Source organism: Callithrix jacchus, chromosome 3 (genome assembly GCF_049354715.1).
Source record: "Callithrix jacchus isolate 240 chromosome 3, calJac240_pri, whole genome shotgun sequence".
Lineage (NCBI taxonomy): Eukaryota > Metazoa > Chordata > Mammalia > Primates > Cebidae > Callithrix > Callithrix jacchus.
The window spans coordinates 66,421,761-66,446,559 of record NC_133504.1 but is presented as its reverse complement, the minus strand read 5'-3'; the positions used below and the strand labels follow the sequence as shown (position 1 = coordinate 66,446,559).

Genomic DNA, 24,799 nt, shown 5'->3' with positions numbered 1-24,799 from the left:
AAGGTCAGGTTACCTACAAAGGGAAGTCCTTTGCACTGCAAATTCTACAAGCCAGAAGAGTGTGGGGGCAAATATTCAACATTTTTAAAGAAAAGAATTTTCAAGCAAGAACTTCATATCCAGCCAAAGTAATCTTCATAAGCAGTTCATTCATAAGAAGGAATAAAATCCTTTCCAGACAAGCAAATGTGGAGGGATTTTGTCAACAGCAAGCCTGCCTTAAAAGAGCTCCTAAAAGAAGCACTAAATATAGAAAGTCAAGAGTGTTACCAGCCACTGCAAAAACACACCAAAATATAAAGATCAATGACACTATGAGGAAACACACCAAAATATAAAGATCGATGACACTATCAGGAAACCACATCACTGTGAGGGAACCACATGATGCTAGATGGTTATTAATGTGCAAAATAACCATCTAGCATCATGATGACAGTATCAAATTCACATGTAATAATATTAACCTAAAAGTAAATGGATGGGCTAAATGTCCCAGTGAAAAGACACAGACTGTCAAATTGGATAAAGGTCAAGCCCCTTGGGCACTCTATTCAGAAGACTCCTTTCATGTGCAAAGAAACACATAGGCTTAAAACAAAGAGGTGGAGGAATATTTACCAAGCAAATTAAAAGCAGAAAAAAAAAGCAATTCTAGTATCTGATAAAACAGGTTTTAAATCAACAAAGATGATAAAAGACAGAGAAGGGCATTACATAATGGTAAAGGGATCAATGCCACAAGAAGAGCTAGTTATCCTAAATATATATGCATCCAACAAAGGAGCACCCAAATTTATAAAACAAGTTATTAGAGATCTACAAAGAGACTTAGACTCCCACACAATAATAGTGGGAAATTTTAACACCCCACTGTCAATATTAGACAGATCACACATGGCAGTAAATTAACAAGGATATTCAGGACTTGAACTCAGCTCTGGACCAAGTGGACCTAATAGATATCTACAGATCTCTTCATCCCAAATCAACAGAGAATCATTCTTCTCAGCACCAGTTAGCACTTATTTTAAAATCAATCACATACTTAGAAGAAAACATTCCTCTGCAAATGTAAAAACAAAACCACAACAAGAACAACAACAACAACAACAACAACAACAAAAAAAAAAACAGAAATCACAATAAACAGTCTCTCAGACCACAGTGCAATGAAATTAGAACACAGGATTAGGAGACTCACTCAAAGCTGCACAACTACATGGAAACTGAACTACCTACTCCTGAATGACAAGTAATGAAGTTAAGGCAGAAATAAATAAGTTATTTGAAATCAAATGTACCAGAATCTCTGGGACACAGCTTAAGCAGTATTAAGAGGAAAATTCGTAGCAATAAGTGCCTACATCAGAACGTGGGAAAGAACTAAAATCAAAATTCTAATATCACAATTAAAAGAACTAAAAAAGCAAAAGCAAACAAATCCAAAAGCTAGCAGAAGACAAGAAATAACTAGATCAGAGCAGAACTGGAGGAGATAAACACACACACACACACACACACACACAACCCTTGAAAAATCATAAATCTGGGAGCTGTTTTTTTATACAAAAGATTAACAAAATAGAAAGGTCCCTAGGGAGACTACTAATGAAGGAAAGAGAGAAGAAAATACTGTGTCTATATTATTGTATCAAATAGACACAATAAAAAATTATAGAAAGGATATCACCATTGATCCCACAGAAATACAAACTATCATCAGCGAATACTATAATAACCTCTATGCAAATAAACTATAAAATATAGAAGAAATGGATACATTCCTTGACACATACACACTCCTATGACTAAACCAAGAAGAAGTCAAATCCCCAAAAAGACCAATAATAAGTTTTGAAATTTAGGCAGTAATTAGTAGCCTACAAACCAAAAAAAGATTAGAACCAGATAGATTCACAGCCAAATTCTCCCAAAGGTACAAAGAGAAGTTGGTACCATTCTTTCTGAAAATATTCCATGCAGTAGAAAAAGAGGGATTCTTCCCTCTTTTTCTACCAAAACGTAGCAGAAATACACACAAAAAAGAAAATTTCAGACTAATATCCTTGATAAACATTGAGCAAAGATCCTCAGTAAAATACTGACAAACTGAATCCACCACCACAGTATAAGCTTATCCACCACAAACAAATCTGCTTCATCCCTGAGATGCAAGGTTGGTTCAGCATATGCAAATCAATAAATGTAATCCATCACATCAACAGAACCAATGACAAAAAATACATGATTATCTCAATAGATGCAGATTTCAATCAAATTCAATACCTCTTCATTCTAAAAACACCCAATAAACTAGGTTTGAAGAAACGTATCTGAAAAAAATGAGAGCTATTTATGAGAATCCCATAGCCAATATCATACTGAATGGGCAAAAGCTGGAAGCATTCCCTTCAAAAACAGGTACAAGACAAGGATGCCCTCTCTTACCACTCCTATTCAACATAGTATTGGAAGTTCTGGCCAGGGCAATCAGACAAGAGAAAGAAATAAAGGGCATTCAAATAGGAAGGGAGGTTGTCAAATTGTCTATGTTTTCAGATAACATGACTGTATATTTAGAAAACTCCATTATCTCAGCCCAAAACTCCTTAAGCTGATAAGCAACTTCAGCAAAGACTCAGGATACAAAATGAATGTGCAAAAATCACAAGCATTCCTAAACACCACTAATAGAGAAGCAGAGAACCAAATTATGAGTGAACTCCCATTCACAATTGCTACAAAGAAAATAAGAAATATAACTTACAAAGGATGTGAAGAACCTCTTCAAGGGGAACTACAAACCAATGCTCAAGGAAATAAGAGAAGACACAAACATATGGAAAAACATTCCATGCTCGTGGATATGAAGAATCAATATTATGAAAATGGTCATACTGTCCAAAGTAATTTGTAGATTCAATACTATTCCCATCAAACTACCATTGATAGTAATTCCCTAATTCTTCAAAGAATTAGAAAAAAACTAATCTAAATTTCATATGGAACCAAAAAAGAGCTCATATAGACAAGACAATCCTCAGCCAAAACAAAACAAACAAACAAACAAAAAACAAAGCTGGAGGCATATGCTACTGACTTCAAACTATACTACAATGCTACTGTACTCAAAACAGCATGGGACTGGTCCCAAAACGGATATACAGATCAATGGAAAAGAACAGAGGCCTCAGAAATAACACCATACATCTACCACCATCTGATCCTCAACAAACCTTATAAAAACAAGCAATGGGAAAAGAATACCCTATTTAATAAATGGTGTTGGTAAAATTGGCTAGCCATATGCAAAAAAAGTGAAACTGGGCCCCTTCCTTACACCTTATGCAAAAATTAACTCAAGATGGATTAAAGACTTAAACATAAGACCAAATACCATAAAAACCGTAAAAGAAGAAAACCTAGGCAACACCATTCAGGACATAGACATAGGCAAGGGTTTCATGACTAAAACACCAAAAGCAATGGCAAGAAAAGGCAAAATTAACAAATGGGATCCAATTAAACTAAAGAGCTTCTGCTCAATTAAAAAAAATCATGAGTGAACAGGAAACCTATAGAATGAGAGAAAACTTTTGAAATCTCCCCATCTGACAAAGGGCTAATATCCAGAATCTACAAGGAACTTAAACAAATTTGCAAGCAAAAAAACAAACAACCCCATGAAAAAGTGGGCAAAGGATGTGAACAGACACTTCTCAAAAGAAGGCATTTATGTGGCCAACAAATATATGAGAAAAAGCTCATCATAACTGGTCATTAGAGAAATGCAAATCAAAACCACTTTGAGATATCATCTCACTCTAGTTAGAATAACAATCATTAAACGTCAAGAAACCACAGATGGTGGTGAGGCTATGGGGAAACAGGAATTCTTTTACACTGTTGTTGGGAATTTGAATTAGTTCAACCATTGTGGAACACAGTATGGTGATTCCTCAAAGATTTAGAGCCAGAATATCATTTGACCCAGCAATCCCATTGCTGGGCTTATACCCAAAGGATTATCATTCTACTATAAAGGTGCATGAACATGTATGTTTATTGCTGTACTATTTACAATAGCAAAGACTTGGAACTAACCCAAATGCCCGTCAATGATAGACTGTATAAAGAAATGGAATACTATGCAGCCACAGAAAAGAATGTGTTCATGTATTTTGCAGGGACATAGATGAATTTGGAAACCATTATTCTCAGCAAACCAACACGGGAACAGAAAATCAAACACTGCATGCTATCATTTATAAGTGGGAGTTGAAAAATGAGAACACATGGACACAGGGAGGGGAACATCAGATACTGGGGCCTCTCAGAGGGTACAGAGAATGGGTAGAAAGAGCATTAAAATAAATACTAATGCATGTGGGGCTTAAAACCTAGATCACGGGTTGATGGGTGCAGCAAACCACCATGGCACATGTATACATATATAACAAACCTGCTTGTTCCGCATATGTATCTTAGAACATAAAGTAAAAAAAAAAAAATTGCCAATGAGCCCATAAAAAGATGTTAAACATCAATGATAGTTAGGGAAATGTAAAATAAAATCACATTGAGATATTTCTTAAAAAAGAAGACTCCTCAAAATACTTCTTGATTTGATAAATGAATTTAGTAACATATCAGAATACAAATTAAATGTACAAAAATTTGTAGCATTTCTACATACTGATAATTATCAACTTAAAGACCAAATCAAGAAGGCAATCTTATTTACAATATCTAGAAAAATAAATAAATAAAATTCGGGAATATATTTAACCAAAGAGGAGGTGAAGGATCTCTACAAGGAAAACTAGAAAACACTGATGAAAGAAATTGTAGACAACACAAACAAATGGAAAAATATGCCACAATCAGGGATTGCAAGAATCATTATTATTAAAATGCCAATGCTACTGAAAGCAGTTTACTGATTCAATGCATTTCTATCAAAATACTAATGCCACTTTTCGCAGGATAGGAAAAAATTCATATGGATTCAAAAAGAGACATCACATTACCTAACTTCAAATTATACTGCAAGGCTATAGTAACCAAAATAGTATGGTACTGGTATAAAACTAGATACATAGATCAACAGAACAGAACAGAGAGCTACAAAATTAAGCCACATATCTATAGCCAACTGATCTTTGACAAAGGTGACATAAACATACACTGGGAATACACTGGGGGAAAGAAAGTACACTCTATTCAACAAATGTGTTGGGAACACTGGATTGTCAGGTGCACAAGGACACTGGACCCCTTAGCTCTCAACATGTAACAAAGTTAATTCATGTTGGATTAAAGACTTAAATTTAAGGCCTGAAAATTTGAAAATCATGAAAGTAAACAAGACAAACTCTTGGACATTGGCCTACGCAAAAAATTCAAGACTAAGATCTCAAAAGCAAATGCAACAAAAACAAAAATAGGTAAATTGTATTTAATTAAACTGAAAAGCTTCTGCACAACAAAAGATATAATCAACAGGGTAAACAGATACCTGCAAAATGAGAGAAAATATTTGCAAACTACATATGTGACAAGGGACTAATATCCTGTATCTACAAGAAACTCAAACAACTGAGCAACAACATCGACATCAATAACAACAGCAACATCAAAAACTCAACTAACCCCATTAAAAAGTGGTCAAAGGGCAAGAATAAATTCTTTTCAAATGAAGACATATTTATGGTCAATAAGCATATGAAAAAATGCTCAACATTACTAATTATCAGAAAAAATACAAATTAAAAACACACTGAGGTATCATCTGACACCAACCAGAATGGCTAGTATTAAAAAGTCAAAATATAATATGTTCGTGCACATGCCAAGAAAAGGGAAAGTTCTACTATTGGTAGAAATGCAAATGAGTACAACCTCTATGGAAAACAGTATGGAAATTTCTCAAAGAGCTAAAAATAGAGCTATTATTCAATCCAGCAATTCCACCACTAACTACCCAAAGTGAAAGAAATTACTTTATTAAAAAGATATTTGCAAGCATATGTTTATTACAGCACTATTTATAATAGCAAAGACATGGGGTCCACCTAAAAGTTTATCAATGAATGACTGGATAAACATCATATATATGTAATACATATATGCTATGAAAAGCTACTCAGTCATAACAAATAATGAAATTATATATTTTTCACCAAAGAGGCCATTATCTCAAGTGAATCAACTCAGAAACAGAAAGTCAAATGCTGCATTTTCTCGCTTTTAAGTGGGGAGCTAAAGAATGTACACATATGAGCATAAAGTGCTGAATAATAGAATAACAGACACTGAAGAATTGGAAGGGTAGGAGGGTGAGAGTGGGGTAAAGGATGAGAAATTACCTAATTGGTACATGTGGGAGTGATGGTTACACAAAAAGCTCAGATTTCAACTCTAAGCAACATATCCTATGCTAAAAAGCTACACTGTTACCTTGTAAACTTACAAATTTTAAAAAAGAAGTCTGTATATTTTTATCATCAGTTATTTCTTTTTCTGCACAGAGCGGCTGGCTACGTATCCTAGCCAAAGTTTGGCCTATTGCAAAAATGTCTCTATCCTAAGCTCTGTCAGAGCACACATTGGGCTGTACGCAGCAGTAGTTTCTTTTGTTTCCACTGACATTTTCAGTCAATCTGCTCATGAACTGAACCTAACCTTTTTCTCCATCAGCTTGCCATAAGAATGCCCTCATATGGTCATGAGCATGACCTAGTGAACAAGTGCAACTGCATAGTGTTGAAAGACAAAAACAGTGCCCATCTGTCTGCATAACTTACTTGTGACCTCTGAGCCTCCTCATGCTGAATCTTGAATATACATTTTCATCTTAATATGAAATGTTGATGAATTCACCTAACATTATGGCTTGGTGATCTAAAAGAACTTATGCTCAGTTCTGGCTGTATTGTCACTTAGTGATCCATGATCAGGAGTATTTGAATGGTGTGTAATGATCTGCCGATAGCTTGGTACTGCTCCATCACTCATGGGGTTTATGTTGTGCTTCTCCTAATTAGGATTGCATTAACTCAACCTTTTCTCACCACAGATGTTTTTAGTGCTATAGTGTCTGCCATCTCATATAGCCCAGATGGCAAAGCTACTTTACTACAGCCTTTACCTGCTGTTGAGTCTTTTCATTTTTTAAGCACCATTTCGAAGCTGAAAAATTTTATAGCACTAGATAAATATATTCAAGCAGTATTACCAAATGTGACCCACTCTCTCTTCAGAACCTTAGAAAGCTAGTGGGTGTAGTATATGGCAGGAGAGAAAATGTCCTATATGTAATAATTTAATTCATCAGCATTTATCTCATTTTTGTAGATAACAGGCCAGTAAAATAAAAAGAAATATAAGAACACTACACTCCTGCATATTTTAAATTGATAAAGTTAATTATTACCTTGTTTTAGGTTGTGATACAGTTTATGATTTACTAGCTTCATCAGGGAAATGTTTCTGCAGTTACAGGATTTTTAGGTGTTTGTATTTTGAATGCAGAGATTAACATACAGGCTGTTCAGAACTGAGAATAAGCATTGTCAGGCAAACTTCATTTTTCATGTTAAAAAATGTGCTATTCTTCTAAGGCAATTTGAGCTCATTTAAATGTTTTCAGCAGGGACATTAAAAATTTGTTTTTGCAGTTGATAATTTCAATTACTTTTCCTTAAAGTAATTATTCTTTCTTTATTATTTTTATTATTATTATTATACTTTAAGTTCTGGGATACACGTGCAGAATGTGCAGGTTTGTTACATAGGTATACATGCGCCATGGTGGTTTGCTGCACCCATCAACCCGTCAGCTACATTTGGTATTTCTCCTGATGCTCTCCTTCCCCCTGCCCCCACACCCTGACAGGCCTCAGTGTGTGATATTCTCCTCAGCCCCTGTCCATATTTTCACATTGTACAACTTCCACTTATGAGTGAGAATATGCAGTTATTGGTTTTCTGTTCTTGTGTAAGTTTGCTGAGAATGATGGTTTCCCGCTTCATCCATGTCTCTGTAAAGGACATGAATTCATCCTTGTTTATAGCTGCGTAGTATTTCATGGTATATATGTAGATGATTTATCTAGTCTATTGTTGATGGGTATTTGGATTAGTTCCAAGTCTTAGCTATTATGAACAGTCCTGCAGTAAATATACATGATCGTGTGTATCCTTTGAGTATATACCCAGTAATGTGATTGCTGAGTCAAATATTATTTCTGGTTCTAGATCTTTGAGGAATTGTCACACTGTTCTTCACAATGATTGAACATTCCCACCAACAATGTAAAAGCATTTCTAGTAAACATCCTCTCCAGCATCTTTTGTTTCCTGACTTTTTAATGATTGCCATTCTAACTGGCGTGAGATGATATCTCATTATGGTTTTGATTTACATTTCTCTAATGACCAGTAATTAGCTTTTTTCTTCATATGTTTGTTGGCTGCCTAAATGTATTCTTTTGATAAGTGTCTGTTCATATCCTTTGCCCACTTTTTGATGGGGGTGTTTGTTTTTTTCATGTAAATTTGTTCAGGTTTCTTATGGATTCCGGATATTAGCCTTTTGTCAGATGGATATATTGCAAAAATTTTCTTTCATTCTGTAGGTTGCCTATTCACTCTGATGACAGTTTCTTTTGCTGTGCAGAAGCTCGTTAGTTTAATTAGTTCTTGTTTGTGTATTTTGGCTTTTGTTGCCATTGTTTTTGGTGTTTTAGTCATGAAGTCTTTGCTCATGCCTATGTACTGAATGGTATTGCCAATGTTTTCTTCTAGGCTTTTTATGGTTTTCAGTCTACATTTAATTCTTTAATTCATCTTGATGTAATTTTTCAATTTCCTGCATGTGGCTAGCAAGTTTCAGTTTTCTGCATATGGCTAGCCTGTTTTCCCAACACCATTTATTAAATAGGGAATTATTTCGCCATTGCTTTTTTTGTCAGGTTTGTCAAAGACCAGACGGTTGTAGATGTATAGCATTCTTTTTGAGGCTTCTGTTCTGTTCCATTGGTCTATATGCCTGGTTTTGTACCAGCACCAAGCTCTTTTGATTACTGTAGCCTTGTAGTATAGTTGGAAGTAACCTAGCATGATACCTCCAGCTTTGTTCTATTTGATTAGGATTGTCTTGGCTATACCAGCTCTTTTTTAATTCCATATGAAATTTAAAGTAGTTTTTTTTCTAATTTTGTGAAGAAAGTCAATGATAGGTTGATGCAAATAGCATTGAATCTATAAATTACTTTGGGCACTATGGCCATTTTAATGATATTGATTCTTCCTATCCATGAACATGGATTTTTTTTTTCCATTTGTTTGTGTCCTCTCTTATTTCCTCTAACAGTGGTTTTAATTCACCTTGAAGAGGTCCTTCACATCCCTTGTAAGTTGTATGCTTAGGTATGTTATTCTCTTTGTAGCAATTGTGAATGGGAGTTCACTCATGATTTGGCTCTGTTTGTCTATTATTGGTGTATAGGAATGCTTGTGATTTTTTCACACTGATTTTGTATCCTGATACTTTGCTGAAATTGCTTATTAGCTAAAGGAGATTTTGGGCTGAGATGATGGGGTTTTCCAAAGAGTCAATTATGTCATCTGCAAGCAGAGACAAATTAAATTGTCTATTATTCTTCCTATTTGAATGCCCTTTATTTTTTTCTCTTGCCTGTTTGCCCTAGCCAGAACTTTCAATACCACATTAAATAGGAGTGGTGAGAAAGGGCATCCTTGTCTTATGTCAGTTTTAAAAGGAAATGCTTCCAGCTTTTGTCCATTCAGTATGATATTGGCTGTGTAGTTGTCTTATATTCCTCTTATGTTTCATCAACACCTACTTTATTGAGAGTTTTTAGCATGAAAGTGTTTTGAACTTTACCAAAGATTTTTTTCTGCATCTATTGAAATAATCATGTGGTTTTTGTCATTGGTTCTGTTTATGTGATGGATTCTGTTTATTAATTTTCATATATTAAAACAGCCTTGCATTCCAGGGGTGAAGCCAACTTGATTATGGTGGATAAGCTTTTTGATGTGCTGCTGGATTTGGTTTACCAGTATTTTATTGAGGATTTTTGCATTGATGTTCATCAGGGATATTGGCCTGAAATTCTGAAATTTTCTTTTTTTTCTTGTGTCTCTGCTATGTTTTGGTATCAGGATAATGCTGTCCTCATAAAACGAGTTAAAGATGAGTCCCTCTTTTTCTATTATATGGAATAGCTACAGAATGAATGGTACCAGTTCCTCTTTGTACCTCTGATAGAATTCAGCTGTGATTCTGTCTGGTCCTGTTTTTTTTTTTTTTTCCTTGGTAGGTAGGCTATTAGTTACTGCCTCAGTTTCAGAACCTGTTATTGGTCTATTCAGGGAGTCAATGTCTTCTTGATTTAGTCTTGGGAGGGTGTATTTATCTAGGAATGTATCCATTTCTTCTAGATTTTCTAGTTTATTTGCATGAAGGTTTTTATAGTATTCTTTGATGGTAGTATATATTTCTGCAGGATCAGTGGTGATATCCCCTTTATTTTTTTTGTTGTTGTGTCAGTTTGATAATTCTCTCTTTTCTTCTTTGATCTGGCTGGGTTTCTATCTATTTTGTCGATCTTTATAAAAAACAAGATCATGGATTTATTGATATTTTGAAGGGGTTTTCATGTCTCTATCTCCTTCAGTTCTGCTCTGAGATTAGTTATTTTTTGTGTCCTGCTAGCTTTTGATTTTGTTTGCTCTTTTTTCTCTAGTTCTCTTAATTGTTATGTTAGGTTATCAATTTTAGATCTAACTCTGCTTAGTCTGTGTCCCAGAGATTCTGTTACATTCCATCTTTGTTCTTAATGGTTTCAAAAAACTTACTTATTTCTTCCTTAATATTATTATTTACCCAGTAGTCATTTAGGTGCAGGTTGTACAGGTTGTTCAGTTTCCAGGTAGTTGTGCAGATTTGAGTGAGTTTTGAAATCCTATGTTCTAATTTGATTGCACTGCGGTTCCAGAGACTGTTCATTATGATTTCCATTCTTTTGCATTTGTTAGGAGTGTTTTATTACCAATTATATGGTCAATTTTAGAATAAGTGCAATGTGTTACTGGGAAGAATATGCATTCTTTTGATTTGGGGTGAAGAATTCTGTAGATGTCTATTAGGTCCTCTTCGTCCAGAGCTGAGTTCAAGTCCTGAACATCCTTGTTAATTTTCTGTGTCATTGATCTGTTTAATATTGCCAGTGGGGTGTTAAAATCTCCCACTATTATGGTGTAGGTGTCTAAGTCTCTTTATTGGTCTCTTAGAACTTGCTTTGTAAATCTGGGCACTCCTGTATGGGTATAATTAGCTTTTCTTGTTGCATTGATTCCTTTATCAGTGTGTAGTGCTCTTTGTTTTTTTTTTGTTTTTTTTTGGTTTTTTTTTTTTTTTTGGTCTTCATTGGTTTAAAATCTGTTGTTTTACCAGAGTCTGGGATTGGAACTCCTGCTTCTTTTTTTCTTTCCATTTGCTTGGTACATATTCTTCCATCCCTTTATCTTGAGCCACTGTGTGTCTTTGCACATGAGATGGGTCTCCTGAATACAGCACAACAATGGGTCTTGACAGTCTGTGTCTTTTAATTGGGGCATTTAGCTCATTTACATTTAAGGTTAATATTGTTATGTGTAAATTTGATCCTGTTATTAAGATGCTAACTGGTTATTTTGCCTGTTAGTTGATGCAATTTTCTTGCAGTGTTGATGGTCTTTGTGATTTGGTACATTTTTGCAGTGGCTGGTACTGGCTTTTCCTTTACATTTTTAGGGGTTTTCTCATGAGCTCTTGTAAGGCAGGCCTGGTTTTGACAAAAGCAATTATTCTTCACTGCCCTATAATAATTTAAAATGTTTAAATTGGATCAAAAATACTAAAACAAAAATTAATCAAAATTCTTAATACAATAACTGATTTAAAGATAAATTTTTCTTAAAAAACACATATATTGTTTACTCTGTTTTTGTTTCCACAGCTTTACTTTTATCTTCTTACTGTTTGCACTTTTTTTTTGTCTAACCAATTTTAATGGCAAAATACTTGTTTATCCCTCATAAGGTGAAATTTTACTGGTTTATCCTTAATGAAAATGATAGACAATTCTTCAATTTAAGAGAATCTGAAATTTCTTGGTTGTTGTAACCATGATATTTCACCCTGAATACTATTCTGTGAATATGAATCAAAAAATGCATACTGAGATTTAATATGAATAAATTAGCAAATTTAATGAAATCTTGAAAATTCAATACAAATACATTTTACAGATAAATCAATTTTTATTAAATTTGTTGAATTGTACTGTGTCTGCTTCCTAGCTTTAGGAGGGATTTTTAATGCTGTATTGTAAAATGCTTAAAATAAATAGCATGGCAAAACACTACGTCTTGCATTAGTGAGAATGGATAAGTCTATTTTTGAAATTTGTATTTAATAAACTAAAATCTTTCCCACACTCTTTTTCCTCCAGACATAATGCCCAAATGTTTTTCAATACTTAATATTAAACAATTTTATTAACATGATTTTGACTGTGTTATTGCCTTTGTACATATCATATTTATTTTACAGGTTTTTCAAGGCATTTACATATCCCAAAATGATAAGCAATGCTTTATTTACATAAATGGAAAAAATTCTCTGACAGTTTATTTTACTATGTTTCTACTAGGAAGACAGATTGATACAGTAAATAATATAATTTTAGTATATTTTTTAAAAGACTGTATGGAAAGACATTGATTGCTGGCAATTTTCTTCTAAATAATAAGGAGCCTTAATAATTAATTATGAAGGTGCTTACACATCATTTCCAGCATGCAAAGTACATGGTAGCATTCCTAATTCATATAAAAGGAAGTAATGTTTTTATAAGTAGAAAACACATAATTCTGATTTTAAATATTCAACTAAATGGTAAGGGAATTAATATTTACAGTATTTCTAGATATTGAGAGAAAATAAATACATTCATCTAAAAATGTAGAAAAAAATCTGGTTGATGTGCAAATAATGTGGAATAGATAATTGTAAACACAAGGCATACAAGTTGAAAAAATAAAACCTAAAAATGTGTAACTGTCTTAGTTGTTTACATTATAGAGTTTATTAAAAATTCTACTTCTAGAGTCAGTGTGGTGGCTTACATGTTTAATCCCAACATTTTGGGAGGCCAAGGCAGACAAATTGCTTGAGCCCATGAGTTCCAGACCAGCCTGGGCAACAGGAGGAAACCTTGTCCCTACAAAAAATACAAAAAATTATCTGGGCATGGTGATGTGGGCCTGTAGTACCAACTACTACTACTCAGGAGGCTGATGTGGGAAGTAGTGGTTTAAGTGAGTCAAGATGGTGCCACTGCACTCCAGCCTGGGCAACATAGAGAGCCCCCATCTAAAAAAAAATGTACTTTCTAGAGTAGAATAATTTTCAATATATTCGTACTTGAATTTTTTAAGTTTTGCTATCAAAGAAAACAAAATTGTCTAATTAGGGCTAAAACATCTAATAAATCTATAGAAAAAAATAAAGTTAAAAACACTTCCCCTAAAAAGTATGTGCTCTGCAGTCTGCATGTTGAGCGTGTACAGATTTAACTGATTTTTGTTGTTGTTGTTGTTCTTAGAGTGTTGTTCTTGTTACTAGTTTCTGTTGTAACTATGATCACCAAAAAGTCAAAGAAGCATTTTCTATGCACAACAAAGGGAGAAGAGATTTATTCCATTCCTTAGTAGAAATTTGATGCTATTGGGGGAAATTGTTTGCTTTCCCCAAAATTGCAGATGTTTGTATTAGATGTAACATAATTTTAGCCTTAATAAAAGCAAGAAGATGTCAGGAAGAAGAGGACTGAATATAGATGTCCAGTTCCTCTAACCAGTGTATTTATTTTTCCTATACAAGGTCTCACTCTGTCATTCAGATTAGAATGCAGTGGCATGATCATGGCTCATTGCAGTGTGGGCATTCTGGGTTGAAGCGATCCTCCAATCTTAGCCTTCAGAATAGCTGGGACTACATGCATGTGCCACCATTCCTGCCTAATTTTTTAAATTTTTTGTAGAGATATGTTCTCACTCTGTCACCCAGGCTAGTCTTGAACTTCTGAGCTCAAGTGATTCTTCACTTCAGCCACCCAATATGCTGAAATTACAGGCATGAGCCACTGTATCCAACCTCCAAGGTAGAATTTTTATTTCCATACTGTAATTTGAAAATGTGGTCTTCTTGTAATAGTATATTTATGGGTATATAACTTTTCTAGTGCTTTTTGTTTGTTTGAATATGTAGTTTTACTCTAAATAATTTTCACTGTTTAAACAAATAAATAAAATTCACTTACAATATTTATATCAGCATATTTATGTTAAATTTTTTCCAATAAATAGATTTTTTTGCTACGTTATACTTTGATTATTAAAAACATGGCACTTTTGTTATTATTTTCTCAATTTCTAGGCAGAGTTAACTGAAAGAAGATGAGAACTAATGTGTTTAACAGGAAAATCGTTGTAGCTGATGCAGTGAAAAAAATCACTGTACAAGTACAAAATAAAACACTTTTAATAGCTGATATTCTCTGAGCAATCCTACCATCAAGGTATTGATTGATGTCATTCTTTTTTTAATATATTTATGAATTATTTAAATTTTATTTTAGAATATGCTGGCTTTTTCCCAATTAGTTTCTATTTGTGCAACCAGAGGTTATGTAATAAAGAGAAGGGCCTGTGTGCTTAATGTTTAGTTTAGAGAACAGTATTGGGATTAAAGCTATATTTTTCTGAGGAAGGAGTTTAACTTCCATCATTTTTTCTTAAGGTAAAAAAAACCTAGTGAAATATATGAGGTACACATATTTTTGTAAAATTACATAAATAGCATACATTAAAAATGTTACAAATTATTAAAATGTTCTTGTTTTGGTAAATTATTTTAATGCAGCCATCAGTCCTTAGATATATATATATTTTTATAAAAATATCCTTAAAATATTGTTATATAAAAGTGCTGCAAATCCTTATCAATGATATTAGACCTTTTTCAAAAGAAAATAGTCATGCCTTTGCAACTTATTAAATAATTTGTATTGCTATGCTATAAATTGTTGTCATATAAAAATATGCTAAACTTTCCGTAGTAAACATCGAATAAATTTTTCTATAATTTATAAATATTTATAATAAATTATCTTGACTTTCACAGTGAGACAAAACAATGATGCTTCCCTTTAAAATTTTTTTTTTCTTTAAAGCAAAACATATATTAAAACCTCACTTATTGAAACATGGCATGTTATTTTACCAGCTTCATATGAATACTCAAATTTGTTAAAATTCTCTATCCTATCTCTTACTGTGGAAAATGATGTACAATATAGGTAATAATATTTTAATTTGACACACGTATTTTGAATACTGTGGTATTAAATTGCTTAGACATAATCCATTTCTGTAGTAGATTTCTGTTGCTGTTATAACAAATGACCAAAAGGTGGCAACTTAATACAACACAGATTTATTATCTTATAGTTCTACAAGTTGGAAATCCAACATTGGTTGCATTTAAGTAAAAATCAAGGTGTCAGTGACACGGAAAGGGGCAGGGAAGTGCTGGGTAGAGAAGGACAAGTCCCTGGCGAGGGCTGCACTCCCCGGCCTGTGCCCATGGACCTAGGTGAGGACAGGCACTCCTGCTTTCACACCCAAATATTGCATTTCCCAGGACCACCCTGGCCCACCATGCCCAAATCCTGTGCTTATAAAAACCCTGAGACCCTAGCAGGCAGAGACACAACTGGCTGGATGTCGAAAGGATGTTGAGGGGGACATGCTGGCACTGGCAGAAGAGAACACCGACAGATGCCTGGACACCAGCAGGACACCAGGACACCAGCAGGATGCCTTCAGGCCATTGATCAGTGAACTGACCAAGTTTGGCCCTGGCGATGGGAGAAGAGTCCCTGGGGCTGAGCAGCTTTGCCTGCTGCCTGTGAAGCTTCACCAGCCATGAGGAACTGTGTTTATTAAATCTGTTTTTCTTTACAAATTACTCAGTTTTGGATATGTCTTTATCGGCAGCATTAAAACAGACTAATACAGACCTGAAAGTGATTAAAAATGCAAGAATCCTATGGATTAGCTATTCTAAAATACTAGATTGTTATAATTTAAATGAAAAGAAAAAATGATTTAAGGAAAAACAGAATACAAATTTCATATTAGAAATCTTAGTTTTATTTTACAGGATTAATCTGAGTGGCGATTGGGATAGTTATAAATGTCCAGTAAGTCAAGGTCATTCTCTACCTTATAATTATTAAGTTCAGGATAAAGAAATGATATTTTCAGATTCATGACAGTATTAGCTGTTGATTTTCATAGTGGAAGATTTATCACCTTAAAACCGTATTCCATAATTGCTCTGAAAAAATATTCACTGTCAAGCCATTATTTTAGATTACCAGGTAAGTGCCTTGCTTATGCTCTTTAAATAACCAAACCTAAGCTTAACCACTACTGATGATGATGAGTACATAAAATCAACATATATTATGATGGTTCTTAATAATTCTAAGTGCTTCAGAGACCTCTGACTTTCTAAAACATAACATATAAATAAGACAAGACATGAAGATAAGGCCAAACTGATTTTGTGACTAAAAACCGATATATGAATCTAATTTTAATTTTAATGGGTGGACAATTAAGTAGTTAGAAACGTTATGTTTCAACATGTGGGGTTGGAAAATGTCTCTGAATATTTTCTGAATATTTAGTATTTCTGAGTGTTACATGCAACATGTATTTTAGTTTTTTTTTTAATTTAATGACTATATTACTGTGATATTTTGCTTTTGTTTTTGTTTTTTCTTCACTTAGTCTTGAACTGACATATTAGTCAGTTTAAACATTAAACAGAGGAATCCTGACTGGTGTCGTGACTCAGGCCTGATCTCAGCCCTTTGGGAGGGGATTGCTTGAGCCCGGGAGCTCGAGATAAGCCTAGGTAACATGAAGAAACCCCATCTTTACAAAAAACACAAAAATTAGCCAGACACAGTTGGTGACACCTGTAGTCCTAGCTATTCCAAAAGGCTGAGTTAGGAGGACTGCTTGAACCTGGGAGGTCAAGACTGCAGTGAGCCATGATTGCACCACTGCACTCCAGTCTGGGAGACAGTATCTTATAATAAAACAAAACAAAAAGGAATCCTAAGCATCAGAAATGGAAATTAGAAAGGTTTTATAATTTACTATTGATCTTTAGATTAAAAAAAAAAAAAACCCAAAATTGAAAGCTCAGTACCACCATAAGGAAACAAAAAGATGATTCTTTTTCAAACCTTAATTTCTGGTTTGGGTGTTGGTATTGATGAGTAGGATATGTTAGTATATAGACTTAACTGAAATTTGTATGATATTCATATTTCAAATTATATTTTGTTAACTTACAAATTTGGCATATGTTAAAAGTTCCTATTTTATTTACAAATATCTAAAATGCTGTTATAAGCATTTACAAAACCAAATAGTATGTTTATTCAAAAATGCTTTATATCTATTAACAACTGTGATTTGAGTGCCACTGCTTACTAATGGTATGCTACAAACAAATTATCTTACTTCCTCAGATGCTCATCTTCAAAACTGAAGACACTTTTGAGGAGAAAATGTGAAAGGATAATCACATCTACAATATAGTCGAAAACATTTGCTACTTTTATACTTAACATTTGGTACAGGCTCCATAAAATAATTTTTCTGTCAATATTTTTAAAAACTCAATTAAAAATTCATATATGTATAAAAAAGGTAAATTCTCAAACCATATAGAAGAGTATGTATTTAATTTTTAAATGTGTCTTCTCTAATAGCCCTAATTAGGCTCTCTAAATTCAGACCCACTCTAAAAATAACTAAAAATAATTATACATTTTAGTAAGAATAAAATAAAGTGAACTTTCAAATTTTCATGATTAGAGTCCATTTTAGCAATGTTTTTCCTCCCTCTACCACCTCACTTGTTTTTTTCATTTGGCAATATAATTTGATATAACTTGAATATTTCATACAGACAAATATATATCTCATATTTGGTAACTTGTCTATCCAGAAACTTCTAAAACATCCTCTCCAATTTTCTCTTTGAAGTAATTACCATGTTTTCTGTTTCCCTCATAAAATAGGAGTGCTAAGAGGAGATTTTCCGTGAAAATCTTAGTTTTTGAAAGACATCTCATTTAGGTATGTTGAATAGATGCAAAGGTGTTAAAGGACTTTATTGTCTCCCTCTAGGTTGCTTTTTTGTTATCGCCAATCAATGGTTCATTCTTTTTCTGGACTACTGGCTCTAAAGAACAGCAATCACTCTGTTCCTAGTGTGAACTGCACAGACAACCTTCTGTAAATCTCTCTGTCACTACTTTGGCAATTTTACACTGGCAGCTGGATATACCTTGCTTGCCACATTTTCAAACTAGAACTTGTCCACATATTTATAATCTTAACTTACATTGACTTATCAAAAGCCAACTCAAACTTATTTATATTACTTTGAGTTTTCAGTAGTGTTTATTTTTATTTTAAGTACATATCCTGAAAAATTAATTTGTTTGTTCTTCAGCATTTTGCCACATTTAAAACTCTTTCCAAAGCAAAGGTCCTATATTAATATTTCCACTACTTATTTTTTCATAAAGCCCTGATAACTTTATGACACTATTCTTTTCTTGCATTTTATCAAATACTTTTTCTGAATCTACAGACTATTTATAATCATACTTGTTTTCTATTGTAAATCCCGTTAATTGTTCCTTAAGTGATATATAATATCTTTGTGAAATGAAGTTTCTATAGAAATAAAGAGAAAATTCTAGGGCTTTAAAACAATTAATAAAGTTGAAATGGTAACCTTTCAAGCTAATAGTTTTTTTTTTAGCCTGTATTATATGTGTATATGTGTGTGGGTTTATGTGTGTGTGAGAGACAGAGTGTGTGTGTTTAAGAGAAAGTGTGTGTGTGTATGTGTGTGACAGAGTGTGTGTTTGAGAAAGTATGCGTGTGTGTGTGTATGTGTAGAGAGAGAGAGAGAGAAATATTTGTGTATTGATTTTTAATTTGATTTCTATCTTTTAGTGAATTTTCCTCTGATTTGCTTGTAGCTAATTGGTATAACTTTATTCTTCACAGAGCTACCTATTTTTTGTTTTAATTTCTAAAACGTTATTATACTTATCATCTATATCAACATTGCCCATGAATAAATAAATGCTTTTCATTGTTCCATGATGGAGAAAAATTATTAAACGCCAACAGAAATTTTTTTTGCACTCTTTAATGAAAGAATCCAACAAAATAATTGTATTATTTTTAAATAAGACATTCAAAATGTTTCAATAAGGCCACACATGGTGGCTGACACCTGTAATCTCAGCACTTAGGGAGGCTGAGCTAGGAGAATCTCTTGGGATTAGGAGTTTCCACGCTGCCTGGGCATACAGTGTGATACTGCCATTATAAAAACCTTTAAAAAACTAACCAGGCATTGTGATGCCTACCTACAATTCCAACCACTTGGGAGTCTGAGGTGGGGAGATTGCTTGAGCACAGGAGTTTAAGGCTGCAGCAAGCTATAATCATGCCACTGTACTCCAGTCTGGAGGGCAGGAAGACCCTGTCTCTAAAAATGAACAAACAAAATCTCATATTCTTACATTTTTATTTAAGTTGTTAAATGATTCTGAGATAAATATATATCAGGTAATCCCATGATTTTGATCTTTCATATAATAATATTCTTATAAAAGTTTGATGCACATCTATAACAATCGAATGATAAAGCTGATAAATTAGAAACCCATGAATTTCTTAGGAGAATTCATTTTAGTTGAATAAGCTGTAGTCTTTCTATTACAGCTTGGGTAGTTTTTTACAAAAACACTCAGAAAGTAATAGAGAAATGGTAATAAAATACATTTGCTGATACTTTCAGCATATGCCATAAATGGTATCCTATGAGTGTGTACATATATGCATTTATAAATATGCAGACATATGTATGTAAGCATACATTCACACATATACACTTTTTATTTTAATTTGCCATATCTGTCTTAGACCAACTTCTCCAAACCTGTATTTCAGGGACAAGAAAGACAAATGTAACATCTCAAGTTCTTGTATATAATGTTCTCAAGTCCATGGTCATAGTCTTTTAATGAAACTACTGAAACTCCTGGTAATTTTGCGACATATTCTTTTGTGCATTTTAAAAAATAGTTTTCTGAATCTACAGGCTATTTATGATCATATTTGCTTTCCATTTTAAAACCTTTTAATTGTTCCTTAAGCGGTACATAATATCTTTGTGAAATGGAGTTCCTGTAGAAATAAAGAGAAAATTCTAGGGCTTTTAAACAATTAATAAAGTTGTAATGGTGAACTTTCAAGCTAATAGTTTTTTTTAGCCTGCCTTATGTCATGATAACACAAACAATTTCAGCAAAATTGTTTCATTCATATTAGCACAATGCCACAAAAAATAACTACACTATTATTCCAGGAATTCAAAAGAGACGAAAATATCTATTAGCTACTATTTCAATAACCACTATTTTACCAACAATGATAAATCTGAAGAAAATATGAGTCTATCTAAGAAGCTTTTGTGGATTTTAAGATGCACTTTAACTGACCAATAATATGTGTGTGTGTGTGTGTGTGTGTGTGTGTGTGTATATATATATATTTCTTTTTTTTTTTTTTTTCTCTTGGAGGAAACATGTTTGTAGGAAGGTACCTAATATAAAAGAAAGCTACAAGTGGCTTAGGTCTAGGTCAACACATTATAGTGTTTAAACTGGTGCTTTAAAAAGAAAGAGATTTCTTTTCTTAAGGAAAAATTACTCAATTCTCCCATTACTTAAACTACTGAAACTCTCATTTTCTAAATAAAGCTGCTAGTATTTATAGATCACTAACTATATTATTTATTATGTAATTAATATTTGTTATAATGATACAGGGTATTTTTATTATCAGTATCCATTTTAATATGAGAAATTAAATAACAGAGATGTAAATAACTTTCTCCAGATTATACATAGCCAAGACAGGATTTCATTCATATAAAGTTGACATCTATGGTCTCTTGTCCACAAAACTGAATCACCTACATTGCCAGATAACTATCCTGAAGCCCATTCTCAAGTGATTGTTCTCTTTTAGAAAGATTATAATTTAAACTGTGCATGTGTTTACTTGACAGCTAATATAGTCTCATGTTGTCAGATGACTTCTGTGTATCTCTTACAAGTCAATTAAACTGCAAATGTCTTCAGGGTCTATGTTCTTTCAATTCAAACAAAATGGCCAGAAGAATGCTTTGTTTTTCTTTGATTCCTAAAAAAAAATTGATGCTAGCACATAAGAGACATGTAAGAGAACTCTCAAAAATTAATGTACAAGTTACATGTGCTATAGAGTGATAAGATCTTACAGTAGTTGGTTATCATTAAATGAGACAGATGGCCTGAGACCTTCTCAGAACCCCTGAGGGTCACATGGTGTCAAGCTATAGTAATGCCACTCAATGAAATTCTGCACTCCAGGTATGATTTACTTTGAATAGATAAAAATTTACCTATGATGTCGCAATTCAGATTATTATTTATTGGAATTATAAAATGTAGTAAGTTAAATTCATAGTGGACCATGACTATGAATATTACTAAAGACTTTATCAAAAGTTGCAAGATTTCCATAAGTGATATATCTTCAGCTAGATAATTTTAAACCTTATTGTTATTAGCTGTAGACAAAATGGTACTTTCTTTATGTGTAGAGTACATGTTAATTAAGTTTAAAAATTTTCCCCCATAGTAATTATGTAGAATTTTTATTTCACAAAAGTAAGCTAAAGCACTTCCTTATTTCTTTTATATTATTATTTATTGTTTTTTTATTTCTAGAGAGAGTCTCACCCTGTCATCTAACTGGAGTGAAGTGGCATGATCACCACTCACTGCAACCTCAAACTCCTAGGCTCAAGCCATCCTCCCTAAAGCTCTTTTTTTTTTTTTTTTTTTTTTTTTTTTTTTGAGACGGAGTTTTGCTCTTGTTACCCAGGCTGGAGTGAAACGGCGCGATCTCGGCTCACCACAACCTCCGCCTCCTGGGTTCAGGCAATTCTCCTGTCTCAGCCTCCTGAGTAGCTGGGATTACAGGCACGCGCCACCATGCCCAGCTATTTTTTTTGTATTTTTAGTAGAGACGGGGTTTCACCATGTTGACCAGGATGGTCTCGATCTCTCGACCTCGTGATTCACCCGTCTCGGCCTCCCAAAGTGCTGGGGTTACAGGCAAGCTCATCTTTAAAGGAACCAGTTTCACTCTTTAGCTGGACCTGCAAGGGAACATTTTTAAAAATAAATAAAATAAGCGGTTTCTTTGTTAAATCTTAAAGAACAACTCATCGCATAGGGTTTACATGGTTGCTTTCTATATTCCAGAAAAATTACTGAATTAAAAATTTCCTATCAGGGTTTGAAAATTAGAAGTACAAGAAGAAAAACAGTGTTTTCAGTATGAAACAAGGAGGAAAAGCTGAATGGAAAAATGGATTCCACTATATCCTTGGATTAAAAAAAATACAACACAAAAAACAAACTTATATGTGCTTTGCTATTCACTTGGTTTCCATAAATATTGGCAGAATAAACGTCTATCATTCACTTTAAGCTGCTGTTAAAAATGGATGTATGTTATGATCGCATCCTCATTGTGTCCACCAAACTTCTTTCCCTAAGCTGTTCCAATAAAGAACACTTTGATTCTATCCTCCGCTTTTGGCATTCGTCAATTGTTATGGTTTATTCAGTCTCACTGTATTTTTATTATTCTTACCCAGTCAAGAGAGACTACACAGGATGAGATGGCAGTAATAATCATTCAGGTTTTTTTTTTAAGATTATATGGTTCACAACCAAACAAGAGGTTTAGATTAGGTCATGGCAGTGGCCTTCCTGTCTGCTTCAGGGAAACTACAGCTTTTATTTCAGGCAGTTACCTATTCATTTATTTATTGCTTCATTCAAAATTGATTCAATACCTACTGGGGACAGTACAGAATAATGTAAAGTGCTTGTATTTTAGAGTGCAGACAGAACTTAACTAAAATCCTGATACTAACTGGCCATCTGACTTTATAAATGCCACATAAACATTCTCATTTTAGTTTATCATCCTGTAGAAATGACTTCAGTTGACAGACTTCAACTTCATTTATTTTTTCTCCAGCACCCAATGAGAAAAGCATGGATGAATAAACATTAAATATTTGAACTGCTGCAAACTAATGCATGATGCATACCAATTATATGGTCACTTCTAAAATGTTGCAGCAGCACAGTATTGCTTTGTGCTTTTTTTCTTGACACTTTTATTTATTGACAATTTTGATTTCATCATTATTTTCTCCTGGAGAATCATGTCTTCCTTACTCTTAGGTCATGTGCTTTGAGTTATGTTCCAACTCTAGTTTAGATTATATGTCCCTAAGGCAGGTCAGTCAGCTCCCCAAATTTCTGTTGTGGATCCATTCTTCTCTAAACAGTGAAGCCTGGGTTTCATGGAGAAATTTTCATGTGCCATAGCAGTCTTATTGATCCAGAAGAGGAGCCCTATCCAAGTGTAATGTCCTGTCAATTAATGCGGTGTCAATAAATTTAAAAAGAAATAAGATACTCATGTTATCCTCACCCTTCTATGAAACTGTCCAGTGGAAGATATATTAATAATTTTCCTCCAAATCTTTTGAATTTAGTTTTCTGATCATTTGATACAATTTGGATATTTGTCCCTTCCAAACCTTCTGTTGAAATTCAATCTCCAATGTTGGAGGTTAGCCTAGTGGGAGGAGGTGTTTGAGTCACGATGGCAGGTGTTTCATTAATACCTCGGTGCTGTCTTAGAGATAATCAGTGAATTCTCACTGTATCAGTTACTATGAAGTCTGATTGTTAAAAAGAGCCTGATACTTTCCCTCTCCTTTCCTTCCTCTCACCAGGTGATACTTGCATCCTTTCACTTTCTACCAGGAATGGAAGTTGTGTGAGCCCTCATCAGAAGCAAATGCTGGTGCCATATTCCTCTGAACAGTCTACAGAACCATAAGCACAGTAAATCTATTTTTAAAATAAATTACCTAACCTCATATATTTGTTTATAGCAATAAAAAATAGACTAAGTCACCATTGTAATCAAAGCAATCCTGAATTATACAGAAAAAATTGCAGCACTTATTTAGATTTGTTTACATTTTTGAATGAAAAATTGGTTGAGATTACATACTGCATTCCAAATATATGTATTATTGTTATACTTCAATAAATAAAGATATTTTACGTTGCTAGACACTTGCATTACATGTTGCATTTATATAATATATAGTAGATTCTATCTTACATAACATTAAAAAAATTTCCTTGAATTTTTTGGATTACAATTAATTATATTTGTTGTCTTGTTACTCACATATATTTTATTACAATTTTATTCCTAGGAATTTCTCCAAAACATTTTTGTCATTTGATATAGTTCCCCACCAATCTACCAAATACCATTTTCCCATCAATAATGTTTAGTAAATAGAGAAAAATTAACTTAGATGTTATTCTAGAGTTATATATTTATTAATAAAACTTTGTTTTGCAACTGTGCTGTTTAATATAAACCAACAATC

General features: G+C 33.4%; 1 long non-coding RNA gene across 2 annotated transcripts in view; it reads right to left on the bottom strand.

Moving 5' to 3' along the window:
- The window catches only part of LOC103791843 (uncharacterized), a 97,067-nt gene that overhangs the window by 60,125 nt on the left and 12,143 nt on the right, over window positions 1–24,799 (bottom strand). The window contains exon 3 of one of the 2 annotated variants that reach the window (XR_004740648.3): window positions 21,977–22,462. The exons of the other annotated variant lie outside the window; for it this stretch is intronic. This is a non-coding gene — a long non-coding RNA (uncharacterized LOC103791843). Of the gene's footprint in view, window positions 1–21,976; window positions 22,463–24,799 lie in introns of those variants that run through there. 2 annotated transcript variants of the gene reach the window in all.